The following is a 12,640-nucleotide window of genomic DNA, read 5'->3' on the forward strand; positions in this document are numbered from 1 at the left end:
CCTAGCAGTGTCCCTCTCTCTGAGACCTCTCTTAGCAGTGTCTCTCTCCCTGAGACCTCTCCTAGAAGTGTCTATCCTTGAGACCTCCCCTAGCAGTGTCTCTCTCTCTCTCTCTCTCTCCCTCTCTCTCTCTCTCTCTGAGACCTCTCCTAGCAGTGTATCTCTCCCTGAGATCTCTCCTAGCAGTGGCTCTATCTCTGAGACCTCTCATAGCAGTGTCTCTCTCTCTGAGACCTCTCCTATAAGTCTATCTCTCTCTCTGAGATCTCTCCTAGCAGTGTCTCTCTCTCTGAGTCCTCTCCTAGCAGTGTCCCTCTCTCTGAGACCTCTTCTCGAGACCTCTCCTAGCAGTCTCTCTCATCTGAGACCTCTCCTAGCAGTGTCTCTCTCTCTGAGATCTCTCCTAGCAGTGTCTCTCTCTCTCTGAGATCTCTCCTAGCAGTGTCTCTCTCATCTGAGACCTCTCCTAGCAGTGTCTCTCTCTCTGAGATCTCTCCTAGCAGTGTCCCTCTCTCTGAGACCTCTCTTAGCAGTGTCTCTCTCCCTGAGACCTCTCCTAGAAGTGTCTATCCTTGAGACCTCCCCTAGCAGTGTCTCTCTCTCTCTCTCTCTCTCTCTCTCTCTCTCTCTCTCTCTCTCTCTCTGTCTCTGAGACCTCTCCTAGCAGTGTCTCTCTCCCTGAGATCTCTCATAGCAGTGTCTCTCTCTCTGAGACCTCTCCTAGCAGTGTCTCTCTCTGACCTCCCCTAGCAGAGTCTCTCTCTCTGAGACCTCTCCTAGCAGTGTCTCTCTCTCTGATATCTCTCCTAGCAGTGTCCCTCTCTCTGAGACCTCTCTTAGCAGTGTCTCTCTCCCTGAGACCTCTCCTAGAAGTGTGTCTGTCTTCTCTGAGACCTCTCCTATTAGTGTCTCTATCTCTCTCTCTCCCAGAGACCTCTCCTAGCAGTGTCTCTCTCCCTGAGATCTCCCCTAGAAGTGTGTCTGTTTTCTCTATCTCTGAGACCTCTCATAGCAGTGTCTCTCTCTCTCTGAGACCTCTCCTATCAGTGTCTCTCTCTCTGAGATCTCTCCCAGCAGTGTCTCTCTCTCTCTGAGATCTCTCCTAGCAGTGTCTCTGTCTCGGAGACCTCTCATAGCAGTGTCTCTCTCTCTCTCTGAGATCTCTCCTAGCAGTGTCTCTCTCATCTGAGACCTCTCCTAGCAGTGTCTCTCTCTCTGAGATGTCTCATAGCAGTGTCCCTTTCTCTGAGACCTCTCTTAGCAGTGTCTCTCTCCCTGAGACCTCTCCTAGAAGTGTCTATCCTTGAGACCTCCCCTAGCAGTGTCTCTCTCTCTCTCTCTCTCTCTCCCTCTCTCTCTCTCTCTGAGACCTCTCCTAGCAGTGTATCTCTCCCTGAGATCTCTCCTAGCAGTGGCTCTATCTCTGAGACCTCTCATAGCAGTGTCTCTCTCTCTGAGACCTCTCCTATAAGTCTATCTCTCTCTCTGAGATCTCTCCTAGCAGTGTCTCTCTCTCTGAGTCCTCTCCTAGCAGTGTCCCTCTCTCTGAGACCTCTTCTCGAGACCTCTCCTAGCAGTCTCTCTCATCTGAGACCTCTCCTAGCAGTGTCTCTCTCTCTGAGATCTCTCCTAGCAGTGTCTCTCTCTCTCTGAGATCTTTCCTAGCAGTGTCTCTGTCTCGGAGACCTCTCATAGCAGTGTCTCTCTCTCTCTAAGATCTCTCTTAGCAGTGTCTCTCTCCCTGAGACCTCTCCTAGAAGTGTCTATCCTTGAGACCTCCCCTAGCAGTGTCTCTCTCTATCTCTCTCTCTCTCTCTCTCTCTCTCTCTCTCTCTCTCTCTCTCTCTCTGAGACTTCTCCTAGCAGTGTCTCTCTCCCTGAGATCTCTCATAGCAGTGTCTCTCTCTCTGAGACCTCTCCTAGCAGTGTCTCTCTCTGACCTCCCCTAGCAGAGTCTCTCTCTCTGAGACCTCTCCTAGCAGTGTCCCTCTCTCTGAGACCTCTCTTAGCAGTGTCTCTCTCCCTGAGACCTCTCCTAGAAGTGTGTCTGTCTTCTCTGAGACCTCTCCTATTAGTGTCTCTATCTCTCTCTCTCCCCGAGACCTCTCCTAGCAGTGTCTCTCTCTCTGAGACCTCTCCTATCAGTGTCTCTCTCTCTCTGAGATCTCTCCTAGCAGTGTCTCTCTCATCTGAGACCTCTCCTAGCAGTGTCTCTCTCTCTGAGATCTCTCCTAGCAGTGTCTCTCTCTCTCTGAGATCTCTCCTAGCAGTGTCTGTCTCGGAGACCTCTCATAGCAATGTCTCTCTCTCTCTCTGAGATCTCTCCTAGCAGTGTCTCTCTCATCTGAGACCTCTCCTAGCAGTGTCTCTCTCTCTGAGATCTCTCCTAGCAGTGTCCCTCTCTCTGAGACCTCTCTTAGCAGTGTCTCTCTCCCTGAGACCTCTCCTAGAAGTGTCTATCCTTGAGACCTACCCTAGCAGTGTCTCTCTCTCTCTCTCTCTCTCTCTCTCTCTCTCTCTGAGACCTCTCCTAGCAGTGTATCTCTCCCTGAGATCTCTCCTAGCAGTGGCTCTATCTCTGAGACCTCTCATAGCAGTGTCTCTCTCTCTGAGACCTCTCCTATAAGTCTATCTCTCTCTCTGAGATCTCTCCTAGCAGTGTCTCTCTCTCTGAGTCCTCTCCTAGCAGTGTCCCTCTCTCTGAGACCTCTTCTCGAGACCTCTCCTAGCAGTCTCTCTCATCTGAGACCTCTCCTAGCAGTGTCTCTCTCTCTGAGATCTCTCCTAGCAGTGTCTCTCTCTCTCTGAGATCTCTCCTAGCAGTGTCTCTCTCATCTGAGACCTCTCCTAGCAGTGTCTCTCTCTCTGAGATCTCTCCTAGCAGTGTCCCTCTCTCTGAGACCTCTCTTAGCAGTGTCTCTCTCCCTGAGACCTCTCCTAGAAGTGTCTATCCTTGAGACCTCCCCTAGCAGTGTCTCTCTCTCTCTCTCTCTCTCTCTCTCTCTCTCTCTCTCTGTCTCTGAGACCTCTCCTAGCAGTGTCTCTCTCCCTGAGATCTCTCATAGCAGTGTCTCTCTCTCTGAGACCTCTCCTAGCAGTGTCTCTCTCTGACCTCCCCTAGCAGAGTCTCTCTCTCTGAGACCTCTCCTAGCAGTGTCTCTCTCTCTGATATCTCTCCTAGCAGTGTCCCTCTCTCTGAGACCTCTCTTAGCAGTGTCTCTCTCCCTGAGACCTCTCCTAGAAGTGTGTCTGTCTTCTCTGAGACCTCTCCTATTAGTGTCTCTATCTCTCTCTCTCCCAGAGACCTCTCCTAGCAGTGTCTCTCTCCCTGAGATCTCCCCTAGAAGTGTGTCTGTTTTCTCTATCTCTGAGACCTCTCATAGCAGTGTCTCTCTCTCTCTGAGACCTCTCCTATCAGTGTCTCTCTCTCTGAGATCTCTCCCAGCAGTGTCTCTCTCTCTCTGAGATCTCTCCTAGCAGTGTCTCTGTCTCGGAGACCTCTCATAGCAGTGTCTCTCTCTCTCTCTGAGATCTCTCCTAGCAGTGTCTCTCTCATCTGAGACCTCTCCTAGCAGTGTCTCTCTCTCTGAGATGTCTCATAGCAGTGTCCCTTTCTCTGAGACCTCTCTTAGCAGTGTCTCTCTCCCTGAGACCTCTCCTAGAAGTGTCTATCCTTGAGACCTCCCCTAGCAGTGTCTCTCTCTCTCTCTCTCTCTCTCTCCCTCTCTCTCTCTCTCTGAGACCTCTCCTATAAGTCTATCTCTCTCTCTGAGATCTCTCCTAGCAGTGTCTCTCTCTCTGAGTCCTCTCCTAGCAGTGTCCCTCTCTCTGAGACCTCTTCTCGAGACCTCTCCTAGCAGTCTCTCTCATCTGAGACCTCTCCTAGCAGTGTCTCTCTCTCTGAGATCTCTCCTAGCAGTGTCTCTCTCTCTCTGAGATCTTTCCTAGCAGTGTCTCTGTCTCGGAGACCTCTCATAGCAGTGTCTCTCTCTCTCTAAGATCTCTCTTAGCAGTGTCTCTCTCCCTGAGACCTCTCCTAGAAGTGTCTATCCTTGAGACCTCCCCTAGCAGTGTCTCTCTCTATCTCTCTCTCTCTCTCTCTCTCTCCCTCTCTCTCTCTCTCTGAGACCTCTCCTAGCAGTGTATCTCTCCCTGAGATCTCTCCTAGCAGTGGCTCTATCTCTGAGACCTCTCATAGCAGTGTCTCTCTCTCTGAGACCTCTCCTATAAGTCTATCTCTCTCTCTGAGATCTCTCCTAGCAGTGTCTCTCTCTCTGAGTCCTCTCCTAGCAGTGTCCCTCTCTCTGAGACCTCTTCTCGAGACCTCTCCTAGCAGTCTCTCTCATCTGAGACCTCTCCTAGCAGTGTCTCTCTCTCTGAGATCTCTCCTAGCAGTGTCTCTCTCTCTCTGAGATCTCTCCTAGCAGTGTCTCTCTCATCTGAGACCTCTCCTAGCAGTGTCTCTCTCTCTGAGATCTCTCCTAGCAGTGTCCCTCTCTCTGAGACCTCTCTTAGCAGTGTCTCTCTCCCTGAGACCTCTCCTAGAAGTGTCTATCCTTGAGACCTCCCCTAGCAGTGTCTCTCTCTCTCTCTCTCTCTCTCTCTCTCTCTCTCTCTCTCTCTCTCTGTCTCTGAGACCTCTCCTAGCAGTGTCTCTCTCCCTGAGATCTCTCATAGCAGTGTCTCTCTCTCTGAGACCTCTCCTAGCAGTGTCTCTCTCTGACCTCCCCTAGCAGAGTCTCTCTCTCTGAGACCTCTCCTAGCAGTGTCTCTCTCTCTGATATCTCTCCTAGCAGTGTCCCTCTCTCTGAGACCTCTCTTAGCAGTGTCTCTCTCCCTGAGACCTCTCCTAGAAGTGTGTCTGTCTTCTCTGAGACCTCTCCTATTAGTGTCTCTATCTCTCTCTCTCCCAGAGACCTCTCCTAGCAGTGTCTCTCTCCCTGAGATCTCCCCTAGAAGTGTGTCTGTTTTCTCTATCTCTGAGACCTCTCATAGCAGTGTCTCTCTCTCTCTGAGACCTCTCCTATCAGTGTCTCTCTCTCTGAGATCTCTCCCAGCAGTGTCTCTCTCTCTCTGAGATCTCTCCTAGCAGTGTCTCTGTCTCGGAGACCTCTCATAGCAGTGTCTCTCTCTCTCTCTGAGATCTCTCCTAGCAGTGTCTCTCTCATCTGAGACCTCTCCTAGCAGTGTCTCTCTCTCTGAGATGTCTCATAGCAGTGTCCCTTTCTCTGAGACCTCTCTTAGCAGTGTCTCTCTCCCTGAGACCTCTCCTAGAAGTGTCTATCCTTGAGACCTCCCCTAGCAGTGTCTCTCTCTCTCTCTCTCTCTCTCTCCCTCTCTCTCTCTCTCTGAGACCTCTCCTAGCAGTGTATCTCTCCCTGAGATCTCTCCTAGCAGTGGCTCTATCTCTGAGACCTCTCATAGCAGTGTCTCTCTCTCTGAGACCTCTCCTATAAGTCTATCTCTCTCTCTGAGATCTCTCCTAGCAGTGTCTCTCTCTCTGAGTCCTCTCCTAGCAGTGTCCCTCTCTCTGAGACCTCTTCTCGAGACCTCTCCTAGCAGTCTCTCTCATCTGAGACCTCTCCTAGCAGTGTCTCTCTCTCTGAGATCTCTCCTAGCAGTGTCTCTCTCTCTCTGAGATCTTTCCTAGCAGTGTCTCTGTCTCGGAGACCTCTCATAGCAGTGTCTCTCTCTCTCTAAGATCTCTCTTAGCAGTGTCTCTCTCCCTGAGACCTCTCCTAGAAGTGTCTATCCTTGAGACCTCCCCTAGCAGTGTCTCTCTCTATCTCTCTCTCTCTCTCTCTCTCTCTCTCTCTCTCTCTCTCTCTCTCTCTGAGACTTCTCCTAGCAGTGTCTCTCTCCCTGAGATCTCTCATAGCAGTGTCTCTCTCTCTGAGACCTCTCCTAGCAGTGTCTCTCTCTGACCTCCCCTAGCAGAGTCTCTCTCTCTGAGACCTCTCCTAGCAGTGTCCCTCTCTCTGAGACCTCTCTTAGCAGTGTCTCTCTCCCTGAGACCTCTCCTAGAAGTGTGTCTGTCTTCTCTGAGACCTCTCCTATTAGTGTCTCTATCTCTCTCTCTCCCGAGACCTCTCCTAGCAGTGTCTCTCTCTCTGAGACCTCTCCTATCAGTGTCTCTCTCTCTCTGAGATCTCTCCTAGCAGTGTCTCTCTCATCTGAGACCTCTCCTAGCAGTGTCTCTCTCTCTGAGATCTCTCCTAGCAGTGTCTCTCTCTCTCTGAGATCTCTCCTAGCAGTGTCTGTCTCGGAGACCTCTCATAGCAATGTCTCTCTCTCTCTCTGAGATCTCTCCTAGCAGTGTCTCTCTCATCTGAGACCTCTCCTAGCAGTGTCTCTCTCTCTGAGATCTCTCCTAGCAGTGTCCCTCTCTCTGAGACCTCTCTTAGCAGTGTCTCTCTCCCTGAGACCTCTCCTAGAAGTGTCTATCCTTGAGACCTCCCCTAGCAGTGTCTCTCTCTCTCTCTCTCTCTCTCTCTCTCTCTCTGAGACCTCTCCTAGCAGTGTATCTCTCCCTGAGATCTCTCCTAGCAGTGGCTCTATCTCTGAGACCTCTCATAGCAGTGTCTCTCTCTCTGAGACCTCTCCTATAAGTCTATCTCTCTCTCTGAGATCTCTCCTAGCAGTGTCTCTCTCTCTGAGTCCTCTCCTAGCAGTGTCCCTCTCTCTGAGACCTCTTCTCGAGACCTCTCCTAGCAGTCTCTCTCATCTGAGACCTCTCCTAGCAGTGTCTCTCTCTCTGAGATCTCTCCTAGCAGTGTCTCTCTCTCTCTGAGATCTCTCATAGCAGTGTCTCTCTCTCTCTGAGATCTCTCCTAGCAGTGTCTCTCTCTCTCTGAGATCTTTCCTAGCAGTGTCTCTGTCTCGGAGACCTCTCATAGCAGTGTCTCTCTCTCTCTGAGACCTCTCAGAGCAGTGTCTCTCTCTCTCTGAGATCTCTCCTAGCAGTGTCTCTCTTTCTCTGAGATCTTTCCTAGCAGTGTCTCTGTCTCGGAGACCTCTCTTAGCAGTGTCTCTCTCCCTGAGACCTCTCATAGCAGTGTCTCTCTCTCTCTGAGATCTCTCCTAGCAGTGTCTCTCTCTCTCTGAGATCTTTCCTAGCAGTGTCTCTGTCTCGGAGACCTCTCTTAGCAGTGTCTCTCTCCCTGAGACCTCTCCTAGAAGTGTCTATCCTTGAGACCTCCCCTAGCAGTGTCTCTCTCTATCTCTCTCTCTCTCTCTCTCTCTCTCTGAGACCTCTCCTAGCAGTGTCTCTCTCTGACCTCCCCTAGCAGAGTCTCTCTCTCTGAGACCTCTCCTAGCAGTGTCTCTCTCTCTGATATCTCTCCTAGCAGTGTCCCTCTCTCTGAGACCTCTCTTAGCAGTGTCTCTCTCCCTGAGACCTCTCCTAGAAGTGTGTCTGTCTTCTCTGAGACCTCTCCTATTAGTGTCTCTATCTCTCTCTCTCCCAGAGACCTCTCCTAGCAGTGTCTCTCTCCCTGAGATCTCCCCTAGAAGTGTGTCTGTTTTCTCTATCTCTGAGACCTCTCATAGCAGTGTCTCTCTCTCTCTGAGACCTCTCCTATCAGTGTCTCTCTCTCTGAGATCTCTCCCAGCAGTGTCTCTCTCTCTCTGAGATCTCTCCTAGCAGTGTCTCTGTCTCGGAGACCTCTCATAGCAGTGTCTCTCTCTCTCTCTGAGATCTCTCCTAGCAGTGTCTCTCTCATCTGAGACCTCTCCTAGCAGTGTCTCTCTCTCTGAGATGTCTCATAGCAGTGTCCCTTTCTCTGAGACCTCTCTTAGCAGTGTCTCTCTCCCTGAGACCTCTCCTAGAAGTGTCTATCCTTGAGACCTCCCCTAGCAGTGTCTCTCTCTCTCTCTCTCTCTCTCCCTCTCTCTCTCTCTCTGAGACCTCTCCTAGCAGTGTATCTCTCCCTGAGATCTCTCCTAGCAGTGGCTCTATCTCTGAGACCTCTCATAGCAGTGTCTCTCTCTCTGAGACCTCTCCTATAAGTCTATCTCTCTCTCTGAGATCTCTCCTAGCAGTGTCTCTCTCTCTGAGTCCTCTCCTAGCAGTGTCCCTCTCTCTGAGACCTCTTCTCGAGACCTCTCCTAGCAGTCTCTCTCATCTGAGACCTCTCCTAGCAGTGTCTCTCTCTCTGAGATCTCTCCTAGCAGTGTCTCTCTCTCTCTGAGATCTTTCCTAGCAGTGTCTCTGTCTCGGAGACCTCTCATAGCAGTGTCTCTCTCTCTCTAAGATCTCTCTTAGCAGTGTCTCTCTCCCTGAGACCTCTCCTAGAAGTGTCTATCCTTGAGACCTCCCCTAGCAGTGTCTCTCTCTATCTCTCTCTCTCTCTCTCTCTCTCTCTCTCTCTCTCTCTGAGACTTCTCCTAGCAGTGTCTCTCTCCCTGAGATCTCTCATAGCAGTGTCTCTCTCTCTGAGACCTCTCCTAGCAGTGTCTCTCTCTGACCTCCCCTAGCAGAGTCTCTCTCTCTGAGACCTCTCCTAGCAGTGTCCCTCTCTCTGAGACCTCTCTTAGCAGTGTCTCTCTCCCTGAGACCTCTCCTAGAAGTGTGTCTGTCTTCTCTGAGACCTCTCCTATTAGTGTCTCTATCTCTCTCTCTCCCCGAGACCTCTCCTAGCAGTGTCTCTCTCTCTGAGACCTCTCCTATCAGTGTCTCTCTCTCTCTGAGATCTCTCCTAGCAGTGTCTCTCTCATCTGAGACCTCTCCTAGCAGTGTCTCTCTCTCTGAGATCTCTCCTAGCAGTGTCTCTCTCTCTCTGAGATCTCTCCTAGCAGTGTCTGTCTCGGAGACCTCTCATAGCAATGTCTCTCTCTCTCTCTGAGATCTCTCCTAGCAGTGTCTCTCTCATCTGAGACCTCTCCTAGCAGTGTCTCTCTCTCTGAGATCTCTCCTAGCAGTGTCCCTCTCTCTGAGACCTCTCTTAGCAGTGTCTCTCTCCCTGAGACCTCTCCTAGAAGTGTCTATCCTTGAGACCTCCCCTAGCAGTGTCTCTCTCTCTCTCTCTCTCTCTCTCTCTCTGAGACCTCTCCTAGCAGTGTATCTCTCCCTGAGATCTCTCCTAGCAGTGGCTCTATCTCTGAGACCTCTCATAGCAGTGTCTCTCTCTCTGAGACCTCTCCTATAAGTCTATCTCTCTCTCTGAGATCTCTCCTAGCAGTGTCTCTCTCTCTGAGTCCTCTCCTAGCAGTGTCCCTCTCTCTGAGACCTCTTCTCGAGACCTCTCCTAGCAGTCTCTCTCATCTGAGACCTCTCCTAGCAGTGTCTCTCTCTCTGAGATCTCTCCTAGCAGTGTCTCTCTCTCTCTGAGATCTCTCATAGCAGTGTCTCTCTCTCTCTGAGATCTCTCCTAGCAGTGTCTCTCTCTCTCTGAGATCTTTCCTAGCAGTGTCTCTGTCTCGGAGACCTCTCATAGCAGTGTCTCTCTCTCTCTGAGACCTCTCAGAGCAGTGTCTCTCTCTCTCTGAGATCTCTCCTAGCAGTGTCTCTCTTTCTCTGAGATCTTTCCTAGCAGTGTCTCTGTCTCGGAGACCTCTCTTAGCAGTGTCTCTCTCCCTGAGACCTCTCATAGCAGTGTCTCTCTCTCTCTGAGATCTCTCCTAGCAGTGTCTCTCTCTCTCTGAGATCTTTCCTAGCAGTGTCTCTGTCTCGGAGACCTCTCTTAGCAGTGTCTCTCTCCCTGAGACCTCTCCTAGAAGTGTCTATCCTTGAGACCTCCCCTAGCAGTGTCTCTCTCTATCTCTCTCTCTCTCTCTCTCTCTCTCTCTCTCTCTCTCTCTGAGACTTCTCCTAGCAGTGTCTCTCTCCCTGAGATCTCTCCTAGCAGTGTCTCTCTCTCTGAGACCTCTCCTAGCAGTGTCTCTCTCTGACCTCCCCTAGCAGAGTCTCTCTCTCTGAGACCTCTCCTAGCAGTGTCCCTCTCTCTGAGACCTCTCTTAGCAGTGTCTCTCTCCCTGAGACCTCTCCTAGAAGTGTGTCTGTCTTCTCTGAGACCTCTCCTATTAGTGTCTCTATCTCTCTCTCTCCCCGAGACCTCTCCTAGCAGTGTCTCTCTCTCTGAGACCTCTCCTATCAGTGTCTCTCTCTCTCTGAGATCTCTCCTAGCAGTGTCTCTCTCATCTGAGACCTCTCCTAGCAGTGTCTCTCTCTCTGAGATCTCTCCTAGCAGTGTCTCTCTCTCTCTGAGATCTCTCCTAGCAGTGTCTGTCTCGGAGACCTCTCATAGCAATGTCTCTCTCTCTCTCTGAGATCTCTCCTAGCAGTGTCTCTCTCATCTGAGACCTCTCCTAGCAGTGTCTCTCTCTCTGAGATCTCTCCTAGCAGTGTCCCTCTCTCTGAGACCTCTCTTAGCAGTGTCTCTCTCCCTGAGACCTCTCCTAGAAGTGTCTATCCTTGAGACCTCCCCTAGCAGTGTCTCTCTCTCTCTCTCTCTCTCCCTCTCTCTCTCTCTCTCTGAGACCTCTCCTAGCAGTGTATCTCTCCCTGAGATCTCTCCTAGCAGTGGCTCTATCTCTGAGACCTCTCATAGCAGTGTCTCTCTCTCTGAGACCTCTCCTATAAGTCTATCTCTCTCTCTGAGATCTCTCCTAGCAGTGTCTCTCTCTCTGAGTCCTCTCCTAGCAGTGTCCCTCTCTCTGAGACCTCTTCTCGAGACCTCTCCTTGCAGTCTCTCTCATCTGAGACCTCTCCTAGCAGTGTCTCTCTCTCTGAGATCTCTCCTAGCAGTGTCTCTCTCTCTCTGAGATCTCTCCTAGCAGTGTCTCTGTCTCGGAGACCTCTCATAGCAGTGTCTCTCTCTCTCTGAGATCTCTCCTAGCAGTGTCTCTCTCTCTCTGAGATCTTTCCTAGCAGTGTCTCTGTCTCGGAGACCACTCATAGCAGTGTCTCTCTCTCTCTAAGATCTCTCTTAGCAGTGTCTCTCTCCCTGAGACCTCTCCTAGAAGTGTCTATCCTTGAGACCTCCCCTAGCAGTGTCTCTCTCTATCTCTCTCTCTCTCTCTCTCTCTCTCTCTGAGACTTCTCCTAGCAGTGTCTCTCTCCCTGAGATCTCTCATAGCAGTGTCTCTCTCTCTGAGACCTCTCCTAGCAGTGTCTCTCTCTGACCTCCCCTAGCAGAGTCTCTCTCTCTGAGACCTCTCCTAGCAGTGTCCCTCTCTCTGAGACCTCTCTTAGCAGTGTCTCTCTCCCTGAGACCTCTCCTAGAAGTGTGTCTGTCTTCTCTGAGACCTCTCCTATTAGTGTCTCTATCTCTCTCTCTCCCCGAGACCTCTCCTAGCAGTGTCTCTCTCTCTGAGACCTCTCCTATCAGTGTCTCTCTCTCTCTGAGATCTCTCCTAGCAGTGTCTCTCTCATCTGAGACCTCTCCTAGCAGTGTCTCTCTCTCTGAGATCTCTCCTAGCAGTGTCTCTCTCTCTCTGAGATCTCTCCTAGCAGTGTCTGTCTCGGAGACCTCTCATAGCAATGTCTCTCTCTCTCTCTGAGATCTCTCCTAGCAGTGTCTCTCTCATCTGAGACCTCTCCTAGCAGTGTCTCTCTCTCTGAGATCTCTCCTAGCAGTGTCTCTTTCTCTGAGACCTCTTCTAGCAGTGTCTCTCTCTCTCTCTCTGAGATCTCAGCTAGCAGTGTCTCTTTATCTGAGACCTCTCCTAGCAGTGTCTCTCTCTCTGAGACCTCTCCTATTAGTTTCTCTCTCTCTGAGACCTCTCCTAGCAGTGTCTCTTTCTCTGAGACCTCTCCTATTAGTGTCTCTCTCTCTCTGAGATCTCACCTAGTAGTGTCTCTCTCTCTGAGATCTCTCATAGCAGTGTCTCTTTCTCTGAGACCTCTCCTAGCAGTGTCTCTCTCTTTCTGAGATCTCACCTAGCAGTGTCTCTCTCTCTGAGATCTCTCATAGCAGTGTCTCTTTCTCTGAGATCTCACCTAGCAGTGTCTCTTTCTCTGAGACCTCTCATAGCAGTGTCTCTTTCTCTGAGACCTCTCCTATTAGTGTCTCTCTCTCTCTCTCTCTCTGAGATCTCACCTAGCAGTGTCTCTTTCTCTGAGACCTCTCCTAGCAGTCTCTCTCTCTCTGAGACCTCTCCTATTATTGTCTCTCTCTCTCTCTCTGAGATCTCTCATAGCAGTGTCTCTTTCTCTGAGACCTCTTCTAACAGTGTCTCTCTCTCAGACCTCTCCTAGCAGTGTCTCTCTCCTTTGAGGGCACGTTACCTCAATCCACTGACACTGATGGTCCTTCTAATGTCCTCTACCACTGTACTGTATCGGTAGTACTGTATGTTCAAGTATAGCATTACATGTACTGTATGTACTCCATTTCAGTGGTTCGTTATAGTTTAGGACGGGTACGTTTATATAATCATCTCACTATTAAAAATGTTTAGTCTGGATTCCTACAGTAAGACAACCAGGTGGGTGTGCTGTCTGTCAAACACTCACTGGACCAGACTGACTTTATGAAAGGGATGTGGCTGGATACTCTAGAAGGCAGACAGACAAAGTGACACAGACAGTGGGTGTATGGCAGCAACAAAGGATCTCCACTTTGGCCAACTTTGAGCCTCTATTGACACAGACAGCTGGCTGTAATATAAAAGTAAAAACTCTGCACTCTCTCTCTTTCCT

At 50.6% G+C, this 12,640-nt stretch overlaps 1 protein-coding gene across 1 annotated transcript in view; it reads left to right on the forward strand.

Moving 5' to 3' along the window:
* aig1 (androgen-induced 1 (H. sapiens)) overlaps window positions 1–12,640 on the forward strand; it is a 68,154-nt gene that overhangs the window by 53,305 nt on the left and 2,209 nt on the right. The gene's annotated exons all lie outside the window — the stretch shown is intronic.

The sequence above is a fragment of the Oncorhynchus mykiss genome, chromosome 8 (assembly GCF_013265735.2).
Source record: "Oncorhynchus mykiss isolate Arlee chromosome 8, USDA_OmykA_1.1, whole genome shotgun sequence".
In the NCBI taxonomy this organism is placed as follows: Eukaryota; Metazoa; Chordata; class Actinopteri; order Salmoniformes; family Salmonidae; genus Oncorhynchus; species Oncorhynchus mykiss.